Source organism: Pseudorca crassidens, chromosome 1 (genome assembly GCF_039906515.1).
Source record: "Pseudorca crassidens isolate mPseCra1 chromosome 1, mPseCra1.hap1, whole genome shotgun sequence".
Classification (NCBI taxonomy): domain Eukaryota; kingdom Metazoa; phylum Chordata; class Mammalia; order Artiodactyla; family Delphinidae; genus Pseudorca; species Pseudorca crassidens.
The window spans coordinates 79,200,616-79,224,969 of NC_090296.1; the positions used below are offsets into that span (position 1 = coordinate 79,200,616).

Genomic DNA, 24,354 nt, shown 5'->3' on the forward strand with positions numbered 1-24,354 from the left:
GAGAGAGAGAGAGAGAGAGAGAGAGAAAATCAGGTAAAGAAAGAGAGGGGAAGCACTAAAATACAGGGGCCAATGTCTTGGTGGGGATGTTGAGCATCAGAGAAGCTCTATCTCTTTTTATGAGTCAAAACCAGGAAGTGATATCATCATTAGATGGTTCAACTGGGGAACTTGGTACAATGAGAAAAGGTAGAAATGAGGAAGGGAGCTATAGGGTGTCTGAATTAGTCCCTCACTCCTGTTTGCCGCCACTTTGGGACTCTATTTCAACTTCATTCATACCCTCCTACACTGTCAGTAATGTTTGTTTTAAAAATGAAGGTCAGGAAGAGGGAGATGTCCTGGAACCTTTGAAGGTATATTCTCAAGATGCTAATGTAATTCCTCCACATAATATTGATGAGAAAACAACCCAGAGGGACTTCCCTGGTGGCACAGTGGTTAAGAATCTGCCTGCCGATGCTGGGGATGCAAGTTCAAGCCCTGGTCTGGGAAGGTCCCACATGCTGCAGAGCAACTAAGCCCGTGCACCACAACTACTGGGCCTGCGCTCTAGAGCCCACGAGCCATAACTACTGAAGCCCATGCTCCTAGAGCCCATGCTCCACAACAAAGAGAAGCCACCACAATGAGAAGCCCGCACACCACAACGAAGAGTAGCCCCCTCTCTCTGCAACTAGAGAGAGCCTGTGTGCAACAACGAAGACCCAACGCAGCCCAAAAGATAAATAAATAAATAAATACATAAATTTATTAAAATAATAAAAAAAAAAAAACAACCCAGAACAGGAGGAAGGTGAGGAGGAAATGGCAGCTTCTCAGCTCCAGTGATTATCCCTCACATTCACGGTGAGAGCCATGAAAATCCTCCTCTTGGTCTGTGAGGAACTACATGACCTGGCTGTTTTTCCACTGCTAGTAGGGACCTAGGAAAAACTGTGCACATTTCTGAGTAACTCTCTGCATCATACTCAATGGTGAAAAGCTGAAAGCATTTCCTCTAAGATCAGGAACAAGACAAGGATGTCCACTCGCACCACTTTTATTCAACATGGTTTTGGAAGTCCTAGACGTGGCAAGCAGAGAAGAAAAAGAAAAAGAATCCAAACTGGAAAAGAAGTAACACTGTCGCTGTTTGCACATGACATGATACTATACATAGAAAATTCTACAGATGCTACCACAAAACTACTAGAGCTCATCAATGAATTTGGTAAAGTTGCAGGATACAAAATTAATGCACAGAAATCTGTTGCATTTCTATACACTACCAATGAAGGATCAGAAAGAGAAATGAAAGAAACAATCGCATTTACCATCGCATCAAAAAGAATAAAATAACCTAGGAATAAACCTACCTAAGGAGGCAAAAGACCTGTACTCCAAAAACTAAGATGCTGATGAAAGAAATTGAAGACGACACAAACAAATGGAAAGATATGCCATGCTCATGGAGTTGAACAATTCGTATTGTTAAAATTATTCCACACCCCAGGGAAATCTAGAGTTTTGATGCCATTCCTATCAAAATACCTATGGGGTTATTTGGAGAACTAGAACAAAGAATTCTAAAATGTGTGGGGAAACACAAAAGAACCTGAAGAGTCAATACAATCTTAAGAAAGAAGCACAAACCTGGATATATCACGCTCCCTGATTTCAAACTATACTACAAACCTAGAATCATCAAAACAACATGGTAGTGGCACAAAAGAAATACGCACAGATCCATGGAACAGAACTGAGAGCCCAGAAATAAAGCCATGCTTATATGGTCAATTCCTCTGTGACGAAGGAGGTGAGAATATACAATGGGGAAAAGATAGCCTCTTCAATAAACGGTGTTGGGAAAACTGGATAGCTACATGCACAAGAATCAAACTGGGATCCTTTTCTCTGCAAAGATAACCTTAAAACGAATCAAATACTTCAACACATGGCCTGAAGCCACAAAACCCTAGAAGAAAACATCAGCAGCGTGCTCTTTGACGTCAGTCTTAGCGATATTTTTTTGGATCTGTCTCTTCAAGCAAGGGAAATGAAAGCAAAATAAGCCAGTGGGACTCCATCAACTGAAAGGCTTTTCAACGGCAAAGGAAACCATCCACAAAACAAAAAGGCAGCCTACTGAACGTGAGAATATATTTGCAAACAATATATCTGAAAAGGGGTTCATATCCAAAATGAACCAAGAACTCATGCAACTCAACCTTCAAAAGACAAAAACCCAAGTAAAAACTTGGCAGAAGATCAAACATTTCCCCAAGGAAGATACACAGATGGCCAACAGACACATAAAAAGATGGTCAGCATCACTTATTATTAGGGAAATGCACATCCAAACCACAATGAGATGATCACCTCACACCTGAAAGAATGGCTGTCATCCAAAAGACACCAAATAACAAGAATTGGTGAGGATGTGGAGAAAAGGGAACCCTCATGCATTTTGTTGGAAATGTTCCTTGGTACAGCCACTATGACTATGGAAAACAGTTCAGAGGCTCCTCGAGAAATTAAAAATAGAACCACCGTATGACACTGTAATTACACTTTGGAGTATCTTTCTGAAGGAAGCGAAAACACGAATTCAAAAAGATACATGCACCCCTAAGTTCACAGCAGCTTTATTGACAATAGCCAATATATGGAAGCCACCAAAGTGTCCATCTATTGGGTAAGGAAGACATATATATGGGCCATTCTCTGAAACAGGCAGAGAGTGGAGTTGGCTATGGTCGTGACAAAGCTAACTGACACCTCAGTAGTCCCAACGGAAGGTTCCCAGAATGAATTGATTTGCAGGAGTCAGCATGCCTGCAGCCTTCCACCCTTAGGCCTCGGCCCCCAGATGGTGTACCTTTCACAGGAGAGATTTATTTCCTGCTTTCAGGGAGACAGACAGGAGGTGAAAATTGTCTTTCTTGCATGGGTCTTTCCTTCTCTAACATTCATTAAAGGAATATGTCATTAAGGAAAAAAAAAAAATGAAGGCCAGGAAATAAAATGTATTGAAGTAGCAAGTATGGTCTAAGCACTGATTGATAGTGTTAAAATAAATTAATATTTGTGGCCTATGAAAAAAACAATTAGACTGGAGTAGAGAATTTGTATTCCAGACCTAACCTTACAGCAAGCCGTTTAACCTCTGTAAGTTGGTTTTCCCAAAGGTAAACAGCAAATAAGAAAGTTAGCTCTCAATATTTATGACCACAAAAAAAAAAAAAAAAAAAAAAAGGAGGGGAGGACCCAAATGTCAACAACAGGGAAATAAATTATGGAATTTTTAAATGCTACAATATTGTCAGCATTAAAAATGTCAGTTTTGAAAATTTTTAGCAATATACTAAAAATTCATAATATAATGTTGCATAAAAAAGCATGATTCAGAAACTATATATTGTTATGCCAATTTTAAAAAATAGATGATTATAAAATACTTGAAACAAATACACCAAAATGTTAATTTTATTGTATCTAGGTGATAATTAGAGATGTATTTTAATTTTCTTCTTTATATAGTATTTTCACTACTTTCCAAATTGTGTCTTACGACCATAGACTAATTTTACCATTAGGAAAAGATGTTGTTTTAACAGATGTTGCTTTAGCCTAATTCATAAGGATGTTGTGAGGAAAATGAAATAATAGGAGTTTAAAAATTGAATTCTGACAGACATGTGCTAAACAAGTATTTATGTTAAAGGAAAATTTTGATGTATGTCTCCATGTATAGCTTTTTTTCTTAATAATGAATGGAGGTGCCTGGAAGTAATTATCTCAGTCATTAGAGGGGCACAGTATATAGCCACTACCCCTTTAGGGCTAGTTTTGTTTGCAGACCCTTGTGTCCAAGAAAAAGTCAGATAGACCTTGGCCGTTATATAGCAACTTTATCCAGTCATCAGGAGGGATAGCTAGCTCTTTGGGAAAGTCTTTGTGCCTGAGCTGGGAAGTGTGTATACAGACTCTTTTTTTTCTGTGGCTTCAATTTCAGCCCCTCTTCTCAGTAGACAACAACCATTATCTCATGTCATTCCCCATGGAAGCTGCTGGTAAGTTGGAAGAGGGTTAAAATAGGTTCTTGGGAAATACAAGAAGGCAGCAAGTAGGGGTGCAAGTGGGACTAGGACCAGAATTAGCTTGGCATCTTGGTAAGATAAGATAAGGTAGGTGACTACTACCACTTATGGATTGCTCTGTCAGGTACTTGCTAGTCATGATCTCATTCAATCCTCTAAAAATATGAGCTAAGTCATGTTATTTCTTTTTTCTTCTCCTTCTTCTCCTCCTTTTTTTTTTTTTTTTTTTTTTAAACTGGAGAACTGAAGCTTAGAGAGGCAAAAAATCTTGTCTAAGATCACACAGCTAATAAATGCTAGACCGGGAGTCTGACATCAGGTTTTACTGGCTCTGAAATTTGTGCTTTTTACAGTAAAGTTCAGCGAGTCCCAGAATTGTTTAACACCAGATTCACTCAAGGAGAATTTTGAAAATACAGATTCCTAAGTCCTATCCCTAGAAATTCTGATGATTTAGTAGGTCGGGAATGGGACCAAGGAATCTGTACTTTAAAAAGCCTCGTTGATTTGCTGGTCAGGGAGGTTCGAGGACCACTGCTTCATTCCACATTGCTGCTCCCATATCAGCCATGAGACAGGATGTGTTCTTGTGCATGGACCTGAAGACTCCACCCAATGAGTGAGCGATGCTGGAGGAAGTATTACATGTGAACTGCACACCCAGCACAAAATCCTCCACTCCTGACCCCCGTCAATTCTTCAGTTTCATCTGTCTCTCTCACAAAGTCAGAATTGGGGAAAACCAGCCAATTGGGAAGAGTGCTAAAACAAAACATGTAAGTGTACCAAGATAGAGGAAATTATTTTTAGTAGAACTCTTCACTGAGACCTGAACTGTGTTAAAATTGACAAGAAGAAACCAAAAACAAAAAAAGAAAACAAGAAAAGAAGAAACCTCTTGGGGTAGTGAGTGGGAAGAGGGGAGCGGCCCCCCAAGGAGTTTGTTTCAGCAACAATAGATGGTCACTAAACAGCTTCTAGGGAGGGCAGGTCCTGCTAGGTGCAGAGCTTGTATTTGGCTGAGAGACTTTGCAGGTTTGGGGCCAAAGTGTGTCCATGTTTAGGACCAGAGTGCAGTGGCTGAGGTGCCACCTGTGTTCTCCTCACTACTTCTTCTCCAGGCTAATCAGCTTCTCCCTTGAGTAAGTATTTTACAAGTATATTAAATGTATTGGCTTGAAAAAGCACAAAATCATTGACCTGGCTCATGCATTCCCATGTTTTAGTCCTGCCCTGTTTCTCACCCCACCCCCATGTTACCTCCTTTCTCCTCCAGGTCTTTGGAATACTGTTGTTTGGGATACTCTTCTGTTCTCTCTCATCCTCTTTCCCTTCACTTATATTATTCTTATTAGTCTTGTGGGTGTCAGCTTAAGCATCCCTTTCTCAGGGAGGCTTCTCCAACATAGGGGTTAGAGACTCTTAGTATAGTTCTGACAACTCTCTGTCATAGTCACCACATTTCATTGTTATTTCATATCTAATTGCCTATTGGCTCCTAAACTGAGTTCAATGAAGGCAGGAACCTTTTTTGTATTGTCCACCACTGTTTCCTCATAGCTAGTCCAATGTTCATTAAGTATGTGTTGAGGACTGAATGAACTGAGAGTCTGAGGCTATGTGCAGAGTGAGCCCCTCACTTAGAAGGATCCAAGGCCGGGTCTGAACTGCGATCAAGTCACAGGAATTCCACTGGAGAGAATCCCTAAACTTACCCAAACCCAGCCATACTCCAAATTATGCTACGAAGAATCCCAGAATGAAAATCAGGACTACAAGGTTCACCCAGGTGTGTGACTTTTGGCCAGCTGCTTAACCTCTTTATCTTTCAGACCTTTTCTGAGTAACAAAAGAAAGTGTAGGGAAGTTCTTTGAAAATAATATGAGTTGTAGTAGAGACATTGAAGAGATGGGATCATCTTTAAAAGACTAAGGTGCTTGGGACTAAGGGACTTCTCTCTGGTTCCCATTTTTCCCACCTCAAACCACGTCTGGTGGAGTCAGCGCAGTCAGTACAGTGGAGCCCTCATCAACCCCCACTCACCACCACCATTATCTGGTTGACTAATACAGTTTGTGTGTTATTACAAAGGAAAGGGGAGGAGGAGAGAGAACCAAGTAAGTGGCAGCATTGGCTGGCGTAAGAATGGGGTGGACCTGTCAAAAACACTTTCCAGATCCCTCATTCTCTAGGGGATAATTTTTCTGCTGATATTTCAAACTTAAATACCTGTACCAGAACTGCCGTCTTCAAGGTGATAGCACTAGAAATCGCTCTTGACTTCTCAATATGAGAGGTTTTAAATAATAGTTGCTTTAATGAAGTACCATATGGATAACATCTTAGGACAGGCAGTCAAATGGTGGTAAGAAAGAAGAAAATCAACTATAGAAATAAGTGAAAGCATTTCACTCTATATATATATACCAAATCATCATGTTGTACACCTGAAACTTACACAATATTATATGTCAATTATATCTCAATAAGGCTAGAAAAGAAAAAAACAGGGTAAGGAATTAGAAGTAGAGTTGCCAGATTTTGCAAAGAAAAATATTTAAGACATACTTACACTAAAAAATTATTGTTTCTCTGAAGTCCAAATTTAATTGGATAACCTGTATCTTATCAGGCATCCTTTAATAGAAGGCCTCTCCTTTTCCCTTAGTTCTGTTCTGATTATTCTATAGTGAAAAAATAAAACGTTCTGTAGAAATATTCATTCTGTAGCTCATTTAGTGTGTTTAAAATCACGTTTCCCTTCAAAAGAGCCATTGTTTTTCACTCATCTTTTTATATAGGAGATTAGGGTTAATTTACCTTTTTAATTATTTCGTGTATTTCTTGAGATCTGTGTTTCAACCTTAAATCAATAAGGATTTTTATCATTATGCTCCTTTTATTATAGTTCAATACCATGTATTACTATGTATTATTTGAAGGCAAGTAAAAGAAATCACCACTTTACACAGTGAAAAATGTTGGGCACTGCATTTTGTTCATTCTGTTCAGCACTCAGTGGGATTGTTTTTCTGTATTATTTTATTTTGTATTGAAAATTTCAAATGTATATAAAAGTAGAAGGAATGTTACTATATTTCAGTATATATCTCTAAAAAGATAAAGATCTTTTAAAAAATATTCACAGTACCACAATATCATTATCACACCTAAAACCACCAGCATTTCTTTAATATTATCGAATATCTAATGAGAGTTCAAAGTTGCCTGATTATATAGTTTCCTAATTTTTTCATAGTTTTTTTTTTGAATCAGAAACCAGACCAAATTAATTCCCTTTGTTGTAATTTGTTGATAGTTTCTCCTTCCTTTTTTCCCCCTTGTAAGCTATTTATTGAAGAAACTTGGTTGTCCAATTGAATCTCCTACATTCTGGGTTTTTTTGTTGTATCCCCATAGTATCATTTAACATGACTCTCTGTCTCTGTATTTCCTATAAACTGATTGGGCGTCATGTCAAAGTGTTCATGAGCTAACTTGAGGAAGTTTGCCCTGGCTAAAGATGGAAATTAACAGAAATAATTACTGCAGTGGATTGCAGACACATCAAATATGTTAAAATCCATGAGTTTATGATGTTAAAAAATATCTCACTGGTAACTTTTGGAGAATGCTAAGGAGCCAGCTCATAAATCTAAAATATGGTAAATAAACAGAAAGAACCAAGCATTTAACTTGCCTTTTTGTGTTGGATACTTCAGTGCACCACCCAGATCCCCCTCTTCAGGACTGAGACACTCATTCAACTGCCAGGAGCATCCCCAGGAATTGTCTTTGGGTAAAGGGAGCTATCTTACCGAAGGTTACATCCTCAACCTAGGGGCAGCCCACAGAAAATGATTAGTCGATGCAAGAGTGGGAGGGGGTACAAAGGCACGGCCTCCACTTCGAAGGGTTACCCCAGCTTCAAAGCTCCTTGTGGGATTGACTGAGTGAATCCTCCTTTTCAACTCCATCACAGTTCAACTCCTCCCTCACCCAGTCCCTGCTTCCCTCAATGGGGTTGTTCCCTAGTGCTCTGCTTTTTAAGCCTCTGACATGCAATCTTCATCTCAGAGTCTGTTTCCCAGGAAACTGACCTAAGATACTTTCCCATAAGAAATACACTTCAGGGTAACAAAGTAGCTGATGAGGTGATATCACAAAAAGAAAGACAACTGGGTATTATGTGCCTCCTGAAAGAAGTACACACCACCATCTAAGAGGTATTCTTGCAAAAAAATTTAACCTAAATTAGACAATCTCTAGATCCAACTATCAGTTTACAGGAAATACAGAGAAAGAGGGTCATGTTAAATGATACTATGGGGATACAACAAAAAACCCAGAATATAGGAGATTCAACCGGACAACCAAGTTTCTTCAATAAATAGCTTACAAGGGGGAAAAAAGGAAGGAGAAACCTATCAACAAATTACAACAAAGGGACTTAATTTGGTCTGGTTTCTGATTCAGGGGTCTATGAAACTTCTTTGATTTTATGTTAGTATCTCTTTTCTGTTCCTCAGAAATCCTTGTTCTTCAGACTTTAATATGCTTACTTACTTTGTCCTTCTCTCTGTATAATGGTTCCTGAATTATAGTACTAACAATGTGATTAGTGAGAAAAGTTTAGGACTTTTGAAGGTTTTTCCCTTCACCATAAGTCAGATCTCACCAGGGATACACAGTCAAATGATTGTGTTTTAAAGTCATTTAAAATATATTTTCTCTGCATTGTTAAGTCACCAATTTGACATACAGTTAGGTTCATTTGTATCATTTTGCTTTTGAGTGTTAGAAATACCTTTAATATTTTTGATATGACTGTTATTACTATGCAAAACTTTTCCATGGTTCCAAAGTCAAATCTATTGAATAAGGTATATTCAGAGAAGTTTAGCTTCTGTGCCTGTTCTTTTATCATTTTTTTCCTGCTTCCCCCCCAAAATAAGCATTTCTTTATGGTTTATACTTCCTTTTTTTGTTTTTAGTTAATTTAAGCAATTACAAAAATATATTTGTATCCCCCTTCTTTACTAAAGAGTTTTTTTTTGTTTTTGTTTTACTTTGCTTTCTTTCACTTAATATTATAGTTTGGAGATCCTTCTATAACAATACATAGAGATAGTCTTTTTTAAAAAAATTATTTATGTATTTATTTTTGGCAGCATTGGGTCTTCGTCGCTGCGCGCGGGCTTTCTCTAGTTGCGGTGAGTGGGGGCTATTCTTTGTTGTGGTGCACGGGCTTCTCATGGGCTAGAGCATGGGCTCTAGGCATGAGGACTTCAGTAGTTGCGGCCCGTGGGCTCAGTAGTTGTGGTGCATGGGCTTAGTTGCTCCACGGCATGTGGGATCTTCCTGGACCAGGGATCGAACCCATGTCCTCTGCATTGGCAGGCGAATTCTTAACCACTACGCCACCAGGGAAGTCCCAGTCTTTTCTTTTTTAATTAAAGAAATTTTTTTTGGCTGCGTTGGGTCTTCGTTGCTGTGCATGGGCTTTCTCTAGTTGTGGCGAGAGGAGGCTACTCTTCATTACAGTGCGCGGGCTTCTCATTGCACTGGCTTCTCTTGTTGTGGAGTACGGGCTCTAGGTGGCAGGCTTCAGTAGTTGTGGCACACGAGCTCAGTAGTTGTGGTGCACAGGCTTAGTTGCTCCACGGCATGTGGGATCTTCCTGGACCAGGGATCGAACCAATGTCCCCTGCATTGGCAGGCAGATTCTTAACCACTGCACCACCAGGGAAGTCCAGAGATAGTCTTCCCTCCTTTTTGCCACTGCATAGTACTCTGTTGTATAGATGTTTGCTTTATTTAATCAGTCCATTCATTGGTGGACATTTGAGTTGTTTCCAGTCTTTTGCTATTACAAATAATGGTGCAATGAATAGCCTTGTGCATACATTACTTTTTTTTTTTTGTATATCTGAGAGTGCATATCTGGGATAAATTCATAGAAATGAGATTGCTGGGTCAAAGGGTAAATGAATATATATTTTTGCTAGATATTGTCATATCTCTCCCTGTAGAGGGTAGTGCCATTTTGTATTCCTGCCAACAGTATATATGAGTACTTGTTTTCCCATAACTTCTCCAAAATGCGTTGTCAAACACTTGGATTTTCATTTGGATTTTTGCCAAAAGCAAAGGTGAGAAATGGTATCTCACTGTAGTTTTAATTTGCATTTGTTTTATAATAAGTGTTTTTGACCATCCTTTCATATGTTTAAAAGCAATTTGCAATTTGCATTTTATTTCCTGTAAAATGTGTGCTCATGTCTCTAGTCCTTTTTTCTTTTAACATGATCATTGGTCTATATCTTCTCAAAAAGTAATTTTAGAAGCTCTTTATATACTAGAAATTTTAACCCTGTGTAATATAATTTGTGGAATTTTTACCATTTGTCTATGATATAAGTTGCAGATTTTTTTTTTCAATACATCCTCTGACCTTTGTAGTACATTTTTTGGCCATAACAAAACAAAACAAAACAAAGCAACCCCCGTGCCCCGCAAACAAACAAACAAATTTATTTAAAATTTGTATGTAATCAAATTTATCAATCTTTTCTTTTAATACTTTTAGATTTGGGGTCATAGTTAAGAAAAATTTCCCTCACTCCTAGGTTATAGAGGAATTTATCCATAGTTTCATCTAGTACTTGTATGGTTTCACTTTTTACACTTAAACCTCTTGATCTGTTTGGATTTTGCCTTTGTGTGAGAAGTGGATCCATGTTATTTCTTCCTCATGTGTATCCAGTTATCTCAGTAGGTATCTTTATCCTGAAGACTCGTATTTTTCTTGAGCTCAGAAAAATTTTCTCTTTTTTTTCCTTCTCTGTCCCCCCACCGTTCCCCACCCCATTGTCTCTGGGCCAAAAGTTGTTGAAATTCCTGGATCCTTTCTGCATATATCGACTGTCTCTCAATTTTGTTTCATATTTTCTGTTTCTTTGGTTTTCAATTTTACATAATAGAAAATTTCCTTGCATTTACCTTCCTTATTATTTGTTTGAACTTTAATACTGTCCAGTTTATTCTTCATAGTGTCTTTTCATTAATGTCCAATTCATTTTTATTTTATGTTATTTTTAGAACTTGTTGAATTTTTAAATTTCAAAAATCACATTTCTGATTTCCTAGCACTCTATGTTATTATTCTCTTATTACTCTTTTTTTCACAGCAGGCTGTTCTTGTTTAATAGATTCAATGAAAAGAAAAAAATGAAAACTCAAAGAAAGGGATGTACCTGAGAATTTATATACCATTTTAACAAATAATGATAAACTTGTGAAAAAGTTACAAGACAAAAGAAAAGGGGATTAAGCTTCTAGGGGTGGTAAATTATGGGAAAGTGACTAGGAAATAGATGGGGGAAACCAGTGGAAGATAAGTGTTATCTTAGTAGGTTTGTTTGTGCAGGTCAGTTCCTCATCTCTGGTGATAGAATGTTCTTCTCTGCCTTGTATAGGGACGGCACCTTTCTCATGGGAAAATTTATAACTTGCTTTTAGGCAGAAAGCGAGAAGTCAGAGTGCCCTTCATTCATCTGTTTTTTCTCAAGTGCCTTCACTTCAAAATAATCAATTTGCCAAAATGACATATTTTGAGATGACATATTCTGATCCCCTTCAATGTCAAAACCAAAAAATTGACATCAGTACAATACATAGATCTTACTCAGATTTCACCAGATATATAATTGTGTGTGTATAATTACACACTCAAAAAGTATATATATATATATATATATATATATATATATATATATAATTTTTCCTGTAATATTTCTTGAAACTTTGTAGTCTGATACTGGATCTTTTTCTTGTTTTCTAGCCCAATGTGTATTAATAAATAGGAATTTTAATGACATTGGAAAGAAATGGAGGTAGATACATGTGCTCAGTCTGCCATTTTGAAACTGATGCTTTATAAAGCCTTCTTAAAATCATCAAAAATCAAAATCTGGTTTTTCCTTACATGAAACATCAGGTTGTTTAATGCCAGAATTTCTTAATTAAGAAATATATTTAGAAATCCAAGAGCTTTTTATTATATTTCATTCATACATCTACTTGTTTTCAATTCTACATTTACTTAGGAGCTACAATGTGCCATGAACTGTGCTATTATGATCTGTTGTTGCTGGACTTCTGGCTCAAGTTCTGATCCTTGGCCAGAGAGTTTAACCCCCTATTGGCAGTAACAATAGAGAAGGATCTGACCTTGGGGCTGTTCTTTTTCCTTAACCCTTGTATGACTGATGGGTATTTCAGAAGGTTGGAGAAGGCATATCTGGACTTCAAAGCTCAAGTCATGATTCCTGCATTTTCAGAATCAGAGTGCACAGGATATTTTAAATTTAATCTCACGTGAGAAGACAGTTTATAGGATAAGTGGATGACATTCAGATAAAACTGTCTTGCTGGTACTGGGAAATACAGGGCTGGGATGAAGGAGAGAATTCAAGGAAATACTGCGGGGGTCGGACGGCTCACCAGCTGTTTTCATTGCATCAAATGATAGAACAAATGCACGTGTACCTAAGCTGAAGTCAGAATATCTTGAAAAGAATTTCCTGGAAGAGTGGGGATCATAATGTAGAAGATAGTTTAATAGCTTTCTCTAGAATTTGGAAAGGTTTGCATCTATACGGGCCATAGATTCTTATCTGAGGGATGGGTTCAATAACTAATAGCTTCTCAGTGTACTTCCCAGCCCCAGGAGTTGGTAATTTAGTGTACTTAAGTAGGGATCTCCCTGACATTTTTGCATTGAATATCAGAATAAATAGATAATAGCAAATCTATATAACTTGCTAACATGTCATTTAGGCCACCTGATGGCTGCAGTAAATTACTCTGCCACCTTTTTAAGTGAATATACAAATGCTAAGCATCAGTGATAAGATCATCCTGTGTTTTATTGTTCTTCCTTCCTGCTGGTGCTGAGAAATAAATTGCTGATGAGAGGCAAGGGAGGATTGGCTTTAATAACTTGTAATCAGATATGGCACACAGCAAATGTGAACTTCCCATTTCCCTATTTTAGCTATCTTTTATCCCAAGAAGAACAACTGAATCTTGTAATATGGGAAAGGGCAGTAGTAATCCTTGAATGTAAAATGCCTACAGGAATTAGGTGCAAGTGAGAATAAAGCAATGGAATAAACTTGTGCTTGGTGACTATCTTACGATTCTTTCTTAAAAAAAGTTCCAAGAGAACTTAATAATGATGTTAACACAGTGCTTACTGTTCTAAACACTTTACTACTCATAGTTCAATGCTTACAACAACTCCATGAGGTAGATACTGTTATTTTCTCGGTTTTGTGGATGAGGGCACTAAAACAGGGGTTAAGTGATTAGCCCATGGCTACACAAAGAGTACTGGAGAGTATGCTAAACTGCTCCTAATGAAATACTGATTTCCTGACTGTATTTGAGTTTGTTCAGTACTGTGTTTCTAGGGAAGACTTAATCCGTTTTTGAGAAAACATGGCGTTCAGTCCAATTTCAAATTAGGAAGAATCTTTGGCTCAATCCTTCAGTCTCTAAAAGTCCCTCAGAGCCTGTACTTGGATAATTAGTTGTGAACAATATCAGTTATATCTAAGTGGACAAATTTAATTACTACAGAAGACCAATTGATTTTTTTTTTTCTTTCTTCCTTTTTTGTGGTACGGGGGCCTCTCACTGTCGTGGCCTCTCCCGTTGCGGAGCACAGGCTCCGGGCGTGCAGGCTCAGTGGCCACGGCTCACGGGCCCAGCCGCTCCGCGGCATGTGGGATCTTCCCAGACCGGGGCACGAACCCGTGTTCCCTGCATCGGCAGGTGGACTCTCAACCACTGTGCCACCAGGGAAGCCCCAACTGATTTTTTTAATTATCATTGATTGCTCAGTGGTTATCTCAGTATAAAGATTGGTACATTCTGAATCTTTTTAATTGGTTTATTAAATAATCCCAAGATTGACACCAAAGTAAGAGAGGTGAATTTTCCTCCTGCTCCTTTTTCTTCTGAAGGAAAGGTAAACACCACGGAATTCTAAGACATTCAAAAACAAAAACAACAACAGTTAACATTAAATTATGTGTAGGCTTTTGTTTTTTGTTTCTCATTTTTTGTTTTAGTGGATTTATTGGAGTCTGTGATACCCTAGTCTTCCTAATGGTGAAGATAGAACTTGCCACATTAGCTGGGGTACCAGACTGCTGATACTTTTTAATCCTTAAGTCAAAATCATAATGAAGCCAGTTAAGATCATAAGGATTATTGGAAATTGATACGGATTTAGAGAGAAAACGACTGTCTTCTACTCTTTATCTTACCCTCACTCCTTTCCTCAATAGCTGGCTGCATGATTTAACTTTTCTGTGTCTCAGTTTTCTCATCTTTAGAATGAGGATAATCATATTTATCTTTCCAATCACACAAGCCAAGTCTGTGACAGTGCATTAAAAAATGTTAAATGTATATAAGTTCAAGGATCATTAATATTTGGAGAAAACCGTGGTATTTGCAATATTTTGCTACAAAAATTTGTCTGATGCTGATTGTATCAGTTATCTATTGCTGCATAAGAAACTACCTCAAAACTTATTGGCTTAATACAACCATTTATTGTTTCTCATAAGCTTACAAATCATCTGGGTGGGTTCTGCTGGTCTGTGCCAGGTTCAGCTCTTCTTGGGCTTGCTTGTGCATCTGCGATCAGCTGGTGGGTCATCTGGAGGCTGGCTGGCTGGTCTAGGAGGGCCCCAGCTGGGACAATTTGGCTCTCTTTCACATAGTCTCTCATTATTCAGCAGGCCAGGCCAGAGTTGTGGAGAAGAGGAAGAAGAGCAAGACAGGGGGTGAGTGTGCATAACACCTCTTAAGAGCCCAGCTAAATATGGCACCTCATCACATTCTAGAGGCCAAAACAAGTTGCAAGACAGCTTAATTCAAGGGGTAGGAGTGTGGGACAAATAAATGTCACATTGTGATGGGAGGAGCTGTATAAACACGTTGTAATAAGTGGGGAAAATTGGAGCCATTTTTGCAGTCATCTATCACACTGAGTCAATTATATGCAATTTAAACCCTTGATTTTTTTTTTTATCTATTTCACTGTGGCAGTGATTTCTGACATTTTCAATTTTTACATCGCTATTATATCTCTCTTTTTGTTTTTATAAATTTATTTATTTATTTTTGGCTGTGTTGGGTCTTCGTTTCTGTGCGAGGGCTTTCTCAGGTTGTGGCGAGCGGGGGCCACTCTTCATCGCGGTATGCGGGCCTCTCACTGTCGCGGCCTCTCTTGTTGCGGAGCACAGGCTCCAGTCGCGCAGGCTCAGTAGTTGTGGCTCGTGGGCCCAGTTGCTCCGCGGCATGTGGGATATTCCCAGACCAGGGCTCGAACCCGTGTCCCCTGCATTGGCAGGCAGATTCTCAACCACTGCATCTCTTACATAAATGTACGTATTCATATCCCTGACTTGCTGTCCGTATATAAACCTAAAATAAAACATTTGAAAATATTTGCAGTTATTGTGAGCAATTGTTACCTAGAAAATCTATTAGATATATTTTTATTTACTAACTCTTATTTGTTATTTAGATTTATGTAAGGAGATAAAACAAACAGAAGATCTGGTTAAAATAATTGTTGGAATTATGTTTTGCACTACTGGATTCTCTGTTGCACTGAAATTATTAGTACACTTCATTATTGGTCCTAGAAACAGATTAAATGAAGATTTTTGACAATATAAATTGAAAATCTAGGTCTCTAGCCCTGCCTTTAAGAAAGAAGAGAGGGGTTTTGGCTTTGTTTTGTTTGATTTAGAATGAGCCCAACTAGTTGTCTATATTGATTAAATTCCCTGAATGTGTGTTTAACTCATGATTTCACTTGGATTTATGCATTTAGTTGCATGATGCCAAACATCTGGATTTTTTCCTCAACAATGCCAAATATACATCTGTGTGGAGGAATGTTCTGATTTTGGCATTTAGTTGCCATTGTTATATATATGCTCTTGAACCAGGTGCACTACACCACTGGGGCAACTCCGGAAGTTTGGGTCAAAGGAATGTATTTCTGATTAAGTTTAATTCTACGAACAGTAAATATAACTTATCTAAATTACACATAGGCACTTGGCAATATCCTGTATATTCTAACATTTCCTTTCTCTGTGTTGGCATCATGTTCAGGAACATTTAAAATATATTGCCATAATATTTTCTAAATGTATTGCCATTTCATGTAATATTTGGCAAACACAAGCAAAATACAGTAGCTAATAGTGCAAGCTCATTTTATTTGCATACCATCGTTAACCGCTTTCATGTCATACTTACCAAATGTGTCAGATTATTACGATCTATTTAATGACTTAATGGAGGAGATACATTGTTCTTAAATTCAATTATACCCTTTGCACCTCTGGAATTAAGGTCATGTCAGCATTTCTATTATATAAGTTGCCTGGGTTTAGCAGTTTTTAACTGAGCTATAAAAATTGGCTTCCAAATCCAATCTTAGTAATAAAAGGTCACTGCCTGGGGGAATTTTTTCTCCCAAATTTAGCATGTATAATTTTATGGTGCATCTCCTGCTTTCTAAAATAATCTTTTAGGAAAAATTCCATTATGATCCTCACATGGCAGAAGGAAAACTGTTTAATTTTCTCACTGTTTTTTAAGACTAGCATTTTTTTCCCTTGCTGAGTATCAGTCATCCCTCAGACAATCTGACTTTTAATACACTCTCTGTACTTATTGGTTATGCAACCTCAAGCTGTCACTCAGCTACTTTGTGCCTCAATGTAAATTTACTCATGTTTAAAATGGACCCGCCTCATAGAGTTGTAGTGAGGATTAAATGAGATAATATACTTATGTGTCTGGGACAATATATATTGATTGCTCAAAAAGAGTTAGCTTTTGTTATTATTAGATAAGAGATTTAATATAAGTCAATACAACATTAGAGAAACATTTGAAAAGAAAAGGCTACTGAGGTGAGATTTGGCATTTACTGAGAGGTATGGAAGAGGCTATGGTTATGAGCTAATCATCACCCTGATGTCAATAGTTTTTTTTTAGAAATTATTATTTTTATTGTTCATTCCCAGATTTGCTTAGAAAGAGAACAAGATTGTATTAGGTGGGTTATTGGCCATGTAGTGTTAAAACATAACTGTATGTGTTGCTAATGAAATGCTCTAGGCAACTCCATGCAACTGCATATAAATTATAAGAAAACAGACATATTTTCCTGGGTGCAGGAAAAAAGCCACTCCTTTACTGACTTAAAAAAAATAATTAACTGATAGATTTGATTTTGCATTGACCAAGTGCTTGATTTGTTCCTAAATAACCTGCAGAGAAATTCTCCTCCAAAAATTGGAAAGAGGCTGACCCACTGACAGAAAAATCTGTTTTCCTCTGTCTGTACTCATGGAAGAATCACTGGTTTCTTGACCTCCTGTTTCTGCAGGGGACAGGTCACTGTGTGAGAGACCCCACGCAGAGGTATTACAGTGGGGTGATTACACGTGCCTTTGCACAGACACCTCAGCGCTAATGTGCCACATAGCAAAATATTTCAATGATGTCTAAACACTGAAAATTGTAATTCTCAATTCAAGTAATTGACTAAGTTTTCACCTCTGTCAAAATTCTTTGAACTGTTCAATTTGATTCAGGATGAATTTGATGTTTTTCTCCTTGATGTAATACAGGTAACATTCGCACAACTACCATCTGTTGTTTCCACTCTGCCATTATACAACAGAATCCTAGAGCTGGAAAGTCCTACAGAACTCATTCTTATAAGCGAATATTGAGTGTTCAAACCACTCTATTCACATGAATTTCTTTTTCTTAGAAAAAGCCCATGGCCTCTGATGGGTAAAAATCTGAAGCAGGGGAAATGCTATTGTTTAAAGCCCTTGCCTGGCAGACATATCAAAGTTAAAGGAATCTAATGGTATAAAGAAGATTTAAAATAAAACTTTGTAAAATGAAGTAAGGTTGTACAGAGGAACCATCTAAGTACTGGTCTATTATCCATTTGTTTCAAATATGCAAAAAAACCCAGCTATAGGTTAAAATAACCTGAAATATTTATTAGCAAAAACAAGGTAAATGCCATTCAGGATTCTAGACAATAGACCATTTATGACCTGACTAACCATCAAAAAGAAGTTAGAGATACATCAAATTCCTTTTCAAAATTCAGTTAATGGTTAAAAGAGAATACTCAGCATAGTTGAGCAGGAATCGCAAAGCTGGTTTGATTTCTGAATAAATCTGGTATATATCAGTTGACCAGAAACCATCCATATCAGCTACGCAATGGAGATTACATTGTCCAGTGATCCATGTTACATCAATACCAGTAAGAGATTAGGACAAGTGATGATACAGTATCTTAGAAAGTCATTACTACTGTTCTAGAAATTCTGTTTAATCAAATTAGCTGGAGAAGTGACCAGCATAAATAATCGGCAGCAATTTTTGTTTTCTTAAAATTCTACTGTAAGTGAAGTTCAACTGGAAAGGAAAATGCAGTAGTTAAAATAGAATTGTGTACAAGGAAAATGGAGATAAATGCCTTAGATCAAACAGATGTGAAGACTGCCCAACCCCCATAGATAGTGTTCATGTGAATGGCATCCCCTGGAGCTGGGCATCCTGACACTACCAGTGCAGTGGTAAATGAATTAAGAAGTTAATGGTTAAGCTTAATATTTATTGAGCAACAATAAATTGTTATCAATCCACTCAATGGCAGGCACAGTGCAAAATGATAGACAGTTTAGTAATCTAAAGAGAATGCAGACTGTACAAAAAAGTGCTGAACTGGCTATGAAACCTAAAGATGTTTTTAGTGTTACAGTCAGAGTGTCACATAGCATGTGGCTCCAGACTATTAACTGAAGAAAAACATCTAATCATTAGGCAAGGGACAAAGTAATATATATGTATAAACCTTCCCATCCCTTTCCTTATGAAAACCTTTTCATCCTTTTAGTTCCAACTCAGATGATTCTTCTTCTGTGAAGCTTTTTCTTACAGAGGCAAAAATAATACTTTTATGACCCCCAGAGTATGTGCACATAGTTCTAGTATTCCACTTATTCCATTTCATTCTAATAATTTGTGTATGTGTTAGTTTCTCTATTAATATGGTGCGAGTTCATGGGACTGTGTCTTTATTTTTGCAGCACTGGGCACATAGCAGGTCCATAATAATGGGTATTGAATGCGTGTGGTTAGTATATGAGAACAAGAAATGTTCATGATACCTATGATGCTTGTAATTCCAAAGATAAATGGGCTGACAGACAAAATAAATCTCACAGAACAGATTTCTGTTTACCAAAAACATCTGCTTGTCAGATTAAATTATCTGGAAATCATCTAAACACAAAACTCTAAGAGATATTGAAAAGTCGGAGAAATCATCTATTACAAATCAAGATGATATTGAACAGAAATAAGAGCCAATAACAATTTTTAATCTTTGATCAGATCCTGCATCCAAAAATAGACAAAGAGGGCTTCCCTGGTGGCGCAGTGGTTGAGAGTCCGCCTGCCGATGCAGGGGACACGGGTTCGTGCCCGGGTCCGGGAGGATCCCACATGCCGCGGAGCGGCTGGGCCCGTGAGCCATGGCCGCTGAGCCTGCGCGTCCGGAGTCTGTGCTCCGCAACGGGAGAGGCCCCAACAGTGAGAGGCCCGCGTACCGCAAGAAAAAAAAAAAAAAAAAGACAAAGAAAACTTGAGGAACAAGGGAAAAATCTACATTAAAAAATCTACATTTATGCAAATATTTAATTTGGAAATATGTAACTTTTCTGTTTGTATTTTAACAGGATAAGAGGTAGTAAAAAGGGCTAAATTGTTGTCAATTTCTCAATTTTCCTCTCTACACCTTTGCCTGGCCACACTGATAACTGGTCACGTTGCATGTTTCCCCCTTTAGAATGATACATTTATTATAGAGGGAAAATTTTAAAAATTAAATCAATATTTGAAAGTGCAAAAAACACAAAATAAGGAATCAAACAGTGGCGTATTATTTGTTATTGATATTAATAAAATTAATATTTCATTAAACTTTCTAAAGCTCTTACAAAAATAAGTTGTTTTCCTAAGCTAAAGTTCTTCTTTAAGTGCAATTTAAATATTTGCTCTTTTCAGTTTATATATGAAACATTTGACTTGTCAAGTGAAAACACTTAGTGGTTTTGCCGGCTCAAGAGCTTCACTGCCGTCTTGGTAGTATGTTTCATAGGAGAGAGATTGGGCAAGGAATTGGGGCCCTGGAATGATGTATTTCTTCCACTCTTTGCCAGCCATACCATCTTGGGCAGTTATTTTACGTTAGTCTCAGAGTTCTCATATACAAAATGAGGATAATCAGGTATTTCACAAGGCTGTTGTGGCAATGAAGTTACATGTACAAAAGCACTTGTAAACTGTAAAGCACCATATAAATGTTTGTTATGATTATGGCTTCTTCTACCATAACATCATGGAATACAGGGAACTTATTTCTTTTTCCCAGATGTGCTCCTCTGCAAAACAAGTAGTAGAGATTTTTTTCCCATTTGCTTCCTCATTTTTTCCCCATTTTTTTTTTTTGTGGTATAATACATTTAACGTAAACTTTACTCTTTTAACCATTTCAAAGTATACAGTTCAGTTGTATTAAGTACATTCATATTATTGCACAACCATCACCACCATCCATCTCCAGAACTCTTTTCATCTTGCAAAACTGAAACTCTGTACCCATTAAACTACAACTCCCCATTCCCCCTTCCTGCTTCATCATTTTTTGAGATAATTTAGAATTCTAATACTGCTCCCCCTCTTATCCCTAATACAAAATTCACTGCCAACCAGAAGTGCAATGGTGGTAATTTCAGTTCTATCTGCTACTTCCATTGTTTTGGTCCTTGTAAGATAAACAGTAAGGAGAAGTCGTAAAAAAATCCTGTACTGTAGACTTTGAATGATAGGAGAAATTTGCAATTCAACTACAGGTAAAAGGCTGGATATTTTGAAAACTTTTGGATGTAGTGATTTTTCTGGAAATGTATCCTAAGGAAGTAACTAGGGATGTGTGCAAAGAGTTATCTGATTATGGTTAAGAAATATAAATAGATATTCTGAATTCTCCTCAATTGCACATCAGTTTAAAAATTGATGGTACATACATACAATGAACAGTTTATAACCACCAAATATCTCATATACTGTCAAATATCTCATAATAGAATAATACTTAAAAATATGGGAGTATGATCATGTTAAATATTGTTTAAAATTTTAGAAAATAGTATATATGACATTATATCAATTAAGTAATAAAAATAATACAGATATATACATATATAAAAGAAAAGTCTAGTCGGTATACAGCAAAATGTTAATGGTAATCTCTTGATGGGAGAATTATTAGTGATTTTAATTTCTTTTTTGCAATTTTTTATGTTTTGTAATTTTTTCAGTGACCATATATTACTTTTATAACCAAGAACAAAATGTAATTAAATAAAAACTCAAGCATAGGCCACCTCCAAAGCAAACCCAGCAATGAAGTAATTGGAAGTTGGGAGGACGGTAAAAAAGTAGTGACTGGGGACTAGTATTTGAATGAAAAACCCAAAGAGCTTATTTCAAATCATGTCAACTTTCACATTACTAATATAATTAAAGCAAGTAAATCAGTTGGGCAACATGCCACTCACCCTTCAGACACACGTCACAGCTGTCTGCATACTCACTATCTTCACCTTGCTTAATTTTTACAGTTTTTAATATGAATATCAATTCCCTTTTTCATAAACCTAACCTGTAAATGCCACAACCCCACTGAGGGATTTCCCCAGGCTTCATTTTAGGCTCCACAAGAAAGGATGTAAAAGAGACCTTTCTTTTGTAAAGTGATTCTATAATTCTGTCCAATATCCATCATTTTCAAGGCCAAGTAATCATATTTAATAGATCCTAAATTGCATTCTGTCAGGAAAGGATTCCCTTGATGATATTAACCAGAGCAAGGACTGGCAGTCAGAGGCCCGAAAATAAGATATTGTTCTACAAAGGGCTTACAAGCTTTTGCTTGCAGGGGTCAACCCCACTAAGTTCAGGGTGGTACAGGATCTGTGCCTTCACCACAATCCTCAGCCTTCCCTGAGTTTCCCACAAAGCAGCTCCTGATTTCCCGTCTTAAAGTCACTTTTAAAATTAAATTACTTGGCACATTTTTTACCCTTTCCTTTGAGGAAATTGCCATCGTGAATTTATTTTTATAGTACTCCTCTAGCAAGACAGCTAAATGTGTAAACATCTGCCTATGCTATCTATCTGCTTAGAGGAAAACTGGGAGAAAGTTGGAGAAGTGCCATCATGCCTGTGCTGTTTAAAAGAATGTTGCAAAATGTAATCATTTTGTCCAGATCATTTCTGGACAGGAAAGATTATGAAGTCATGATGTCAGAAAATGAGTGTAAGGACAGATTTTCCTTTGAAAAAGGAGGAAATCTTGGACCAGGTTTTCATTAGGGGAAAGTTCCCATCACTCCTTCTTTGAGCACCTCTATAGGAGTAGTTTTTATTTCGTAGATTTTACATCGCAAAGGTGTTAAAGGATAAGAAAGTATCAAAAACAAGCATTTCCCTCAGTTAATGAAAAGTTAAGTTTTTGATGCTACAGTTATTGAAACAATTCAAGCACAAATCCTTACTTTAAACTGAATCAAAATCCAAGTATTGAGCTCTTGCGATTGCCTAACCTCTGCTAGTGCCTTTATAAATGTTAACTCATTTCATTCTTACAAAGGTTCTGTAACCTACAGATATATTTATCCCAGCTTTAGGGATGATGCTTACAAGTCGACCACTTCTAAAATCTTTGGATGGCTTGGACTCCAACAGTTTGGGCCACTGTTAATTTTTGATGATTTGTCTCACCACATAGAATTGGTGTTATTGTTCTGGAAAAAAGTAATCCCAACCCAGTTGCTCCAAACTTTAGGCTATATGATCTTGAAATTCTTGCCTAAAAAAACAGTTAAAATATGAAAGGATAGAGTAGGAAGGAGGGGATAATGGTGATTAGTGTTTAACATTCTAGAACAAGAAGTAGGATGATGAATGTTAACACATTAGAAAAAGAAAAAAGAAAATATTAAACCTTTACCAAGGTACTTGTTTCACCATTTTGAGGGGCAAAAATACATTGCACAAAGGAACGAATTCTGTCTGTTTCCTGGCCAATTTTCTTACTTTTATCCCTCCATTTTTTAAGTTCTCAGATTTCTATCTTTTATTTGCTCCTCTTCACCAATTCATTTATTTTTACTCACAACTCTCCCTTCTTATTTCTATCTTACCATCACTCTTTCTCCTATGCTTAAAAAAAGAGAAAAAAATAAGACAAAGTAAATTCAGCTTTTGTGCTCTCCCTTTTAGTGCAATAAAACACAGGTGCAAAAACTGAAGGAAGGAATTGGCTGGTTTCACAATCGTTTCTTCTATCTTTCATCATCATTAACTCCTCTTCTTCTTTACTTCTTTCTTTCTAATAAGTCACTTCTTGCTTTTCAATAAATCACTAAGGCTAGGATTTAAAAGCACTTTACCACATTCTGATACACTACAGTAGTTAGTAGTTTCATTTTCACATCAGTCTAACCCAAACTGGTTTCTCATTGGCAGAGCTCAGCTGCCACCAATTTCCTGCTGTGTTCAACAAATGGAAATTCTCAGTAAAACCTGTATTACCATTTATTTCTACTGTGGAAATACTAAGCAAGCTGGAATGTGGTGGTTTCTTTAATTTTTTAAGTCATAACACAATTATTGGGATAATGAAAATTTCACAATTTTCCTGAGTATGAATTTCAAAGGGACTGATCATTTAAAATCTGACCATCAGGTCTCCAGCAGACGTTGTTCCATTTTGATTCATTTTGCCTGGACGTGTTAATATACTACTTATGTCCTTCTCAGTGACATTATTTAAGAAAAAAAGAGTTGGCTCTTTTTTATCTTTTAATGGGTTTATTTTTTTTTTTAAATTCTTATTGGAATCTAGTTGCTTTACAATGTGTGTTAGTTTCTACTGTACAGCAAAGTGAATCAGCTGTGCATATAAATATATCCCCTCTTTTTCGGATTTCCTTCCCATTTAGATCACCACAGAGCACTGAGTAGAGTTCCCTGTGCTATACAGTAGGTTCTCATTAGTTATCT

General features: G+C 37.1%; 1 long non-coding RNA gene across 6 annotated transcripts in view; it reads left to right on the plus strand.

Annotated features, from left to right (window-relative positions):
• LOC137226935 (uncharacterized) overlaps positions 1-24,354 on the plus strand; it is a 140,924-nt gene that overhangs the window by 20,056 nt on the left and 96,514 nt on the right. The window contains exon 3 of one of the 6 annotated variants that reach the window (XR_010944616.1): positions 14,898-14,945. The exons of 4 other annotated variants lie outside the window; for them this stretch is intronic. This is a non-coding gene — a long non-coding RNA (uncharacterized lncRNA). The remainder of the gene's footprint in view (positions 1-14,897; positions 14,946-24,354) is intronic. One more of the 6 variants, XR_010944626.1, reaches the window with a different exon arrangement.